The sequence below is a fragment of the Gossypium hirsutum genome, chromosome D13 (genome assembly GCF_007990345.1).
Source record: "Gossypium hirsutum isolate 1008001.06 chromosome D13, Gossypium_hirsutum_v2.1, whole genome shotgun sequence".
Lineage (NCBI taxonomy): Eukaryota > Viridiplantae > Streptophyta > Magnoliopsida > Malvales > Malvaceae > Gossypium > Gossypium hirsutum.
The window spans coordinates 40837271-40846404 of record NC_053449.1 but is presented as its reverse complement, the minus strand read 5'-3'; the positions used below and the strand labels follow the sequence as shown (position 1 = coordinate 40846404).

The window sequence follows — 9134 nt, the reverse complement described above, 5'->3', positions numbered from 1 at the left end:
TGACTAGAATACCCTTAGCATAATTTTTTTTAGGTAGATGATTATTGTTATTGTTATTAAATTTTAATAAGATTATGAATAAAAACAATAAATAATTTATGAATAAAAACAATAAATAATTTATTCATATTTTAACATAATTATTAAATATGATTTAATAAAATTCTTAATATAATTATTATATGAATTTACTAAAATCATAATATATAATACTATAAAAATAATATATAATCTACTTTATTATTTTTAAATTGCAATACATATTTAATGTGCTAAAATATCATTAGTGAAACAAATAATTTAATTATTCTACAATAAAAATAATATTAGAAGTAATAAAATAACTAGAAAATTATATTTCACATCCAAACATAATATTCATATATTAACAAAAAGTTAGATGATTTCATTAATTTATATGTCATAATCCATATGTTATAAAATTTCACAACATCAAAAAGCTACAACATTGTAATGACATATATCATGTCATTATACCATCCCAAATATTACAAACACAAAAAGTTGCCAAAATATCATAAACACAACCATGATTTTTAATGGTCAGCAAGAAATCTTCTAACCCATTCTAATCACACAGAAGAAGGCAAACTAAAGAAAATGAGTATTTGCGTTGGATGATCTGGAATTTTGCTTAATGCTCGATAGCACTCATCGTCAGTTAAACATTCTATTTCACATAATGTTGGATATAAATTTAGAGCTTTTTCTTGAATGGCGATTTCTGAATTTTGTTGAACTACCACTTCGGAGGTAATACTCCTACTATTTGTTCGCCAACGGTCCATATGTTTTCCGCCAATAAAGTGGCAGCATCATGAAATGAAGTAGAAGAAATATGATCACTTTCATCAAAATTTTTTTTCTATTCTTTGAAGATGTGGAACCTCCTTGGTTTCTAGCTGGCTGCGGTTCTGTAGCTAAAACATCCATGTCATCCAAAGAGACATCAGCTTCGCATCCATAGAAATCATTTCTTTCTTCATGAATATTTGTAGTAGCTACATCCTCAACATTTATTTCTTCAATAATATCAGCGACTGTTTGAGCATCTTTCCCAGTGGCTCGATCTTTTGCGTAGATGGCAGTAAGTTGGTCATACTAAGGGAAACTACGATGTTTGAATTGACCAGCTTCTTTATGACTCTATAAAAATGAGGAATTCATATTAGTTATAAGTTTGGTCAAAATAAGATAATAAAGACTTGAAATAATTCTTACATTTATATATGAGTTCAACACCGCATCTTCAGCAACAACAAGCTACCTATGTTCATCCCAACTAAAACTGCTATTGTTTTTTTCATTAAGCATGCCATAAAAGATTGACCAATCCTTTTTCAGTATCATAATCCTTGATTCAATATTAGGTTTAGCCTTCAACATTGCATTGGGTAAAACTTTTTCCAACATTTTTTCCAACTCATTTAAATAACCGGCTTTGGATCTCGTATCAGCATTAAAGGTTCCAACATTGTGCAAGTCGACCATATAGGAAACCAACGCAGCATCTTCTTCTGGAACCCATTTCATTTTAGTTCCTCAAGAATTTTAAGAAGAAACATTTTATTCTGGAAAACCTGACATAACTATCTTAAGAAAAAAAACAAATTAAAATTAAGTTCAATATCATGAATCAAAAGGTCAACACTTTATAAAATTATAACACATGATGAATCAAAATAAAATAAATTATAATTCAACAAGTCTAGTACAATACAAAAAACAATTTAAAAACCACCAAAGTTTCACAAACTAGATACATGAAATAACATAAACAAATTAACGTTTACTATTTTTACCCTAAACCTAACTAATTTCTAGATGCTTGCCATTCATCGAACATTTGGTTGGCTAGTTTCATCCTCCAAGTAGCTCATGCATCCGATAGATGAATATTTACGATATTCGATTCATCGTCATCTATCAAATTATGAAGCAAACAACATGCAATAATAATTCTATTGTGCACCCTCACAAGATAGAATGATGGACTCCTAAGTATTCTCCATCTAAGTTTTAATATCTCAAAGCATCTTTCAATAACATTACGTGCTGAAGCATGTTTTATATTGAAAAATTCTTCCGGAGTACTTGGCTAGTAACCCTGACGCCACTCATTCAAATGATATCTTTGTCCTCTAAAAGGTGCAAGAAATCCCTCACAATTTATGTATCCAGCATCAACTAGATAATAACAACCTATAAAAAAAACTATTTGTCATGGTTAATTCCTCAAAAAAGTATGATCTTAAAGATTAATTCAAAGTCCTCTAATTTTGCTCTTTACCATGAGGAACTTTAGTCCATGTCTCCTACTAATAGCATCTCGAAAAACCTGTCCATCAACAACAGAACCTTCCCAACCAAGAAAAACATAAACAAATTACATATCAGGTGTACAAACACCTAACATATTTGTTGCTATATCACCTTTTTGCGTTCGAAATCTAGGTTTATCAACTGTTGGAACCCTAATCTTGATGTGCGTTCCATCTAAAGCACCTAAGCAATTCTATATCACATGTATAAAACCTTGAGTTAGGATACTATATTTAAATCTAAATCAACTAAATTATGTACAAGCTATATATAGAACTCACTCCAATACCTTGAACCATTTCCACCTTGGGTCTGTAGAATTAGCTGTAATTGGCTCTGCCTTTTTAAATAACACATCTTATAAGCATATGGCAGCATTTAAAACATTGTGAAATGATCTACTAACGGTTTTTCTGGACCTATTAAAGTAATGCTTGATAACTCGATTTTTAAGGTGATGGGAAATTATATGTAAAAACATTTCCACTTGCTCATCAACAAGCATGTTCCTTGATGACTTCAATCCCCCTAAAGTTTGTAACATCTCATATAGTTTAAAAAAGGTAATTTTATTCATCCTAACTTGTTCAATACAGGTCTCGTCACTAGCGTTTATAAGTCTTTTCATATAATCTCGTTTTGCATAAAAATCTAAAATATAGGATCTAATCCTTAATCTATAAGTATGTAGGCTATGGATGGCACCCAATGTAAGTAAGAACCAACTTGCAATTGTACACATTTGCAACCATATTGTCAATGCAAGACCAATTCTTTTACGCCTCACACTTTGTACTATTAAAGGCAGACGAGCCATTACTGCAAGATATTAAAGTGTTACATATCTTCAAATCGTAGTAAAAGGGTCATGTTTCTCCAATACTAATTTCAATAACAGTAAAATAAAATTAAAGAATTTAATTGCCAAAGAACTTACAGTGATTTAGTGAATACAAGACGCTCAACTGTGGCTGAAGGAAGCAATCAAACAAGCTAAAGAAGAAGAGGAAGCAATAACACACTATCAAAGAAAAATGAACAATACATATTTAGAATCTTTACAAAGCACAAAATTATGTATTTTAAAAAATACCCATTTGACATTTAATAATTATTTTAAAAAAATACCCATTTGATTAATATAGTGTATTAAATATCTTAAAAATTATGTATTTTAAAATATTTGATTATTATTTTTATTTAAATAAAATCTAAAACTCCATATACATTACATTCTTACCATAACATGATTTGTTTGTAGCATTTTACTTTCTTTTTTTTTTTTGTTTCGTTTGCTAAGATAATTTTTATAGTGTTAATTATAATTTCTAATCAAACAATATAAGTAATATAAAACATTGTTTGAAGACCAAAATTAAATATAACATAAATTAAAGATATCGAAAATAAAAATAGTTTAATAATATATTAAAAGATTAAAATAGTTTTAAATGAAACATATCAAAAATAAAAACATATCGAAAATTAAATATAACCAAATGTTATTGTTTAAAATAAAAAACATCAAATCCGAATTGTAAATGTAGTTTAAAATGTATATATTGTCTTTCCTGTATTACTAGAAAAGAGTAATGGTATCATCATTGCAGTGGAGATATTTGATTATGTTCGTTACGTGATACTTGTCTGTCCACCTGCATCAGTAAATAATAAAGATGTTATCAAGACAAGTAATGGAATAGACTTGTGTTAAAATATTAAAGCTCCAAATGATAAAATATCAAATCATATATGGAAAACATTAATATGACATTTTCGAGCACCTTAAAGACACATTTGGAAAATTTGAAGAACCATTCGAACAACCACATTCGAACATCTTAAAGACAACTAAATTTTGTCTTGTTTTGGACAACCTTACGGGTCAGCAAGGCATATATTAAACTACACCTAACACATTTATTTCATCATGCTTTGAATAACAATAAACAACCATTAGGCATTATATTAACTCAACTCTTTAACACATCCGAACAACTTAAAATACAACATTCGAATATCATAAATCACAACTTTCAAACACCATAAATTGTAGTATTTAACACCTAATTTTTTAGCTTACTAACATCATAAATTCATATCCATTTGGACATCATTAGTTAACATTTAAAAATTTAGTTTCACATTGTTCAGACCATTTTAATTTCCTCATCATTTGGATGATCTTTAATTATTATTTGGACAACAATAAACAACCATCGATTAGACCACCTAAATTGGTAAGAAATTAGACAGCATGCATGCAAACTACATGCTTCAGCAGCTCCCTCGACAACTAAAAATTTCACTAAATTCCATCACTCATACCAGCATAAAGATGCAATAAAACAACCAAGGAAGAAAAGGTAAAGAACTCAGTATCATTTATTTAATTAATTAAATAACATATGCAATTGTTGCATTTTTAGCAAGTTTAAACATCTTTAAATAGGGAAATTAAATGCTGAAAGTCTAGCATTTGGACAGAGGCCAAAGTTGGCATTTAACCTCTTCGAATTCCCTATTATTTCAATCAGTACCAGTCCATATCCTCAACAAATTTAAGTATATTCAGTTCAACAATTTCATACTTAAAATTTCAAACTTTACATAGGCATTAAATGAAAACATTTCAGTCTAATATTAAAGCTCCAAATGATAAAAGAAAGCAAAATTGCAAAACAAGGTATTAAATGAATACATTTCAGTCTAATAGTAAAGCATTTTCCTCCATGTCTCTCGCTTTAAACTATAAGACAAAATTGTTGTAATAACATCCAATAAGTATAATGATAAGGGGAATAATATTACAAAAAAAAAAGACCACAAGATGCAGGGGAAAAAGGAAAAGCTATCACTAATGATATTAAAGGGTCTCTTGGAGTGGTGAATGTTAATAGAGAGCAACTGATTGGGTTGCGAACCCTGGGATACCATCACATGATGTTACTCAAAAAGTCCCAAAATTTTCCCCTCATTTCCCAAATATCTCAAGTATGATGTTTACATGGTGGGATTTCATATCCTCCAAGAAGAATCAATTGTTTCCCCCATTTAATTTTATTACTTGTTTATGCAAGAATGAAATCGAACATTCCTTCAAGAAAATAATAATAATAAAAGAAACTGGCCCTTGTGATTTAGTATCCATCCTCTAAACTTCATGCTTTATGGACAATTTGCAAAGCTAACTTCAATAAAAGTAAATTGGATAATTTTTTCTTCTCTTTTCTTTTTAAATCCAGAGCACAATATAAACAGATCATTCAAGAAAAATACAAAAACCATTTCCAATTGAAAACTTCAACAACAGATTTACATGCAATTGCAAAGCCAGATAAAAGGAAATATGGAAATTTAGGAGTTCCCAAACTCCAAGAACTAGAATCAGCAGTTGAGAGAGACTAACAAAACTCTCATCTTTTAATATAAGCATCACTGAGATCTGCTTAACCCATCATTACTGGGCAAGGGAAGAGTAATACGCGATGCTAACAAGGAGAGAATGCAGATACATAAAATCAAAATTCCAATTACAGCAATATCTACTCATGCATGAAACTACATTTATGTTAATATATATATTGTTAATGAACTAGTAGCCTGAACCATAATGATGAGAATCAACAGCCAAAAACAAGAAATTTTAGCCACCTAACTTCACAAAGTCAACATGTCGAGTAAACATCAAAGAGATTGGGTGATTTTTTTCCTCTTATATCTGGAATATGAAAAGACTCACCTTAATAAAGGTCAACTACACAAGGAACTCTCTACTTCGGCAAGATGGACAAAGAAAATGCAAGACCATAGACATGCATAAATGTCTCAGCAAATATCACGTGCAAGAAAGGGTTTAAAACAAGAAGTAGGAGTAAAAGGGTACAAAGCATATTACCTCAAAAATTTCTTCTTTTTAGAAACCCTGAAAAACAATAAAACCCAAGAAATGGGTTTTAAGCAAAGAGTTAAAAATTTCGAAACTGATAAAATGAAGAAAAGAAACACTGCCTAACATTTCCAGTAAATTTTTTTGTCATCATTTTCTCCATTTTTTTTTGCCTTTACTTCAGTTTCTAAAGTACAGAAGAGAAACGTTGATGAAGGAAAAATCAAAGAAGGAAAAAATAAATTACCTGGAATATGGGAACAGAAGGAAAGAAAGTTACAGAAGGAGAAGATGGTTGGAAAGGAAGGGAAACAGAGATGGTTGGCAATAAAGTGAAGGAGAAGATGAAGGAGGGCAAAAAATTGGAAAATGGGAAAAAGAAAGCCGGATGGAATAGCTAATCAGATCTGTGGACAATGAATGGCTATTACAGCCTTTTCATGTAATAGGGCCTAAATGGATTCAGGCTATAATGGTATTACAGCCAACCAAACATTGGTTTGGTGGTGGGCCCATCGAATTGGGGGAATGCATTCCTATTCCCCCAACCAAACATGTTGTAAGTGTTGCACTCGACACTTCATTCCCCACGATTGCTCAACACAAGGTAAGCTTTCATCTTGGTCATTGCTTCCTCCTTCAAAGTCATCACCATGGCCTTGAGAGCATCATTCCTCTTCGCTAGCTTATTCCTAGTGGAATTCAAAAATTCTTGCACATTTTCCATATTGGAATTGAGAGACATCATCACAAAGTCCCTAGAATACTTCCTTAATTCGTCTATGCGTCCCTCGACCACATCGAACGTCTTCCTCATGCCCCCTATTGTAACAATCCGATTTCGACCCTAATCGAGTATAGTGGTTTCAGGACCAGAAATCTGAGTTGAAAAAATATTTTAATATCATTTTTTGGGTTAATTATGTGTGAATTTTCATGTTTGAAATTTTGGCAAATTAATTTTATTGTTTGTGTGCTTAATTTGAGAAAATGACTTAATCGCGTAAAGTGAAAATTTGAGGGTTAAATATGAAAGTGCTTAACTGTTGTTGTCTTTTTAAAGTGGGGGTTTTATATGGAAATTAGGCCATTTAGATGATAGTGGGCGGCAATGGTCAACATTTTCCTTATATTATATGTTTTATAATTTAATTAATAAAGGTTAAATTAGTAAAACAACAAATGATTAATATATGTTAAAATAAAACAAAAATTTAAAATCAATGTTGTCATCTTCCTTCAAAGCCGAATGTGAACAAAAGAAAAATAAAGAAAACAAAGTTAGGGTTTGACCATTTCTAAACTTGATTCAAGGTGAGTTTTAGCTCTGTTTTTGATATTTTTTACGTTTTTGAGATCGATGCTTTGAATACTTCAAAACTCATGTCTTAATTTTGTGAATTGTTGATGATTTTGAAATGTGCCATTGATGAATGTTTGAGTTTTATGATTTTAGTAGGTGAAATATGAAATATATGTGTTAGATTAATATGTTTTGTTTTTGAATTTTTGGTGAATTTGAGTAATTAGGGCTAAATTGTGAAAATAAATTTTTGAGGGACTAAAATGAAAAATAAAGGAAATGCTTGGAATTGTATGTGTACAAGGAACATTCATCCCTAGCATAGTGTGTGAAAATTTTGTGTATTTTGTGTTTTATGCAATAGGGACTAAATTGCAAAAAGTGTAAATGTTAGGGGCAAAATGGTAATTTGCCCATTTATGTGTTTTTGGACTAAATTGAATGGAATTATATTTAAAATAGTTTATTTTGAATATATTTAGATTAAGAACCAAAGAAATCGGAGTTGGATCGAGGAAAAACCAAAGTCATCGATTAATCGCCCTGTTCCGATTTTCACCGTCCGAGTTAAGTCAATAGCAAATAAATGTCATTAAATTAGAATATATATATATTTACTATAAGCTGAATTTAATTTTATGAATTATATAAATATGTTAGCCGAATGTATGTTTTAAGTTTGATAAGTTGAAACTAATTGTATGAAATATAAATATGTTAGCCAGTGTATGTTTTGAGTTCTATGAGTTGAAACAAATTTTATAAATTATATAAATATGTTAGCCGAATGTATTTTTTGAGTTCTATAAGTAGAATTTAATTGTATGAATTATATATATATATATTATCTGAATGTATGTTTGCTACGAAGATTTGAGTATATATTCGATTTTGCTGATATACAATAATTGAGAAGCTTTAAATGAATCTTAAAGAATATTTAGAATTTCTTATAAAGAATTATGTGAAAGATCAACTTCTTATCTGTGATATTCAGGCTCGATTCCTAGCAGGCTTAATGCTGGTGAATTATTTCAGACTTTATGTCTAGCAGGCTTCGTGCCAGTGTATCAAATCAAGCTTAGGCCTAGCAGGCTTCGTGCCGGTGTATCATTTCAAGATTTGAGCTTAATAATTTTTATGTTGATATGGTATCAAATGGGATTGAGGAGTTAAAATAGTCAAGTATGTGATATTTTATTTTCTATTTGATAATGAGGTAAGTAAGTTGGTTAGTTATGAATATAACAAATATGATACATATTGCTATTATAAGTATATGTATGTGATAAGTATATTTGGCCTTATGTCAACTATACATACATGATTGGAAGTTTCAGTAATATTAAATAGCTATGATTTTAATGACTTGAGATTAATGAATGTATTGATAAAGGTTATATAAATGTATATTCGGCTTTAATAAAATTTCCTATGGAATTATAAGATTTAAATATATATATTGCTAAAGGCTTACTAAGCTAAGTTAGCTTACTTTATATTTTTTTTATTTGTCTTTGTTTTATAGATTTTTGGAGATCGTTACATGCTCGGGGATCGTAGTGAAGCCATTCACACTTTCATCTACTTTGGTACTTT

General features: G+C 29.9%; 1 long non-coding RNA gene across 3 annotated transcripts; it reads right to left on the bottom strand.

Moving 5' to 3' along the window:
* Positions 1–613: 613 nt before the first annotated feature.
* LOC107920553 (uncharacterized) lies at positions 614–6694 on the bottom strand. Of its 3 annotated transcripts, none has more exons than XR_001690675.2 (5): positions 6480–6694; positions 6242–6268; positions 2312–3998; positions 1243–2223; positions 614–1167 (listed from the first exon to the last, which is right to left on the bottom strand). It is a non-coding gene; the product is annotated as an uncharacterized lncRNA (long non-coding RNA). The 3 variants fall into 3 exon arrangements; XR_005923289.1 differs by having other exon boundaries at positions 1243–2536; positions 2633–3998; XR_001690674.2 differs by having other exon boundaries at positions 1243–3998.
* Positions 6695–9134: the final 2440 nt, after the last annotated feature.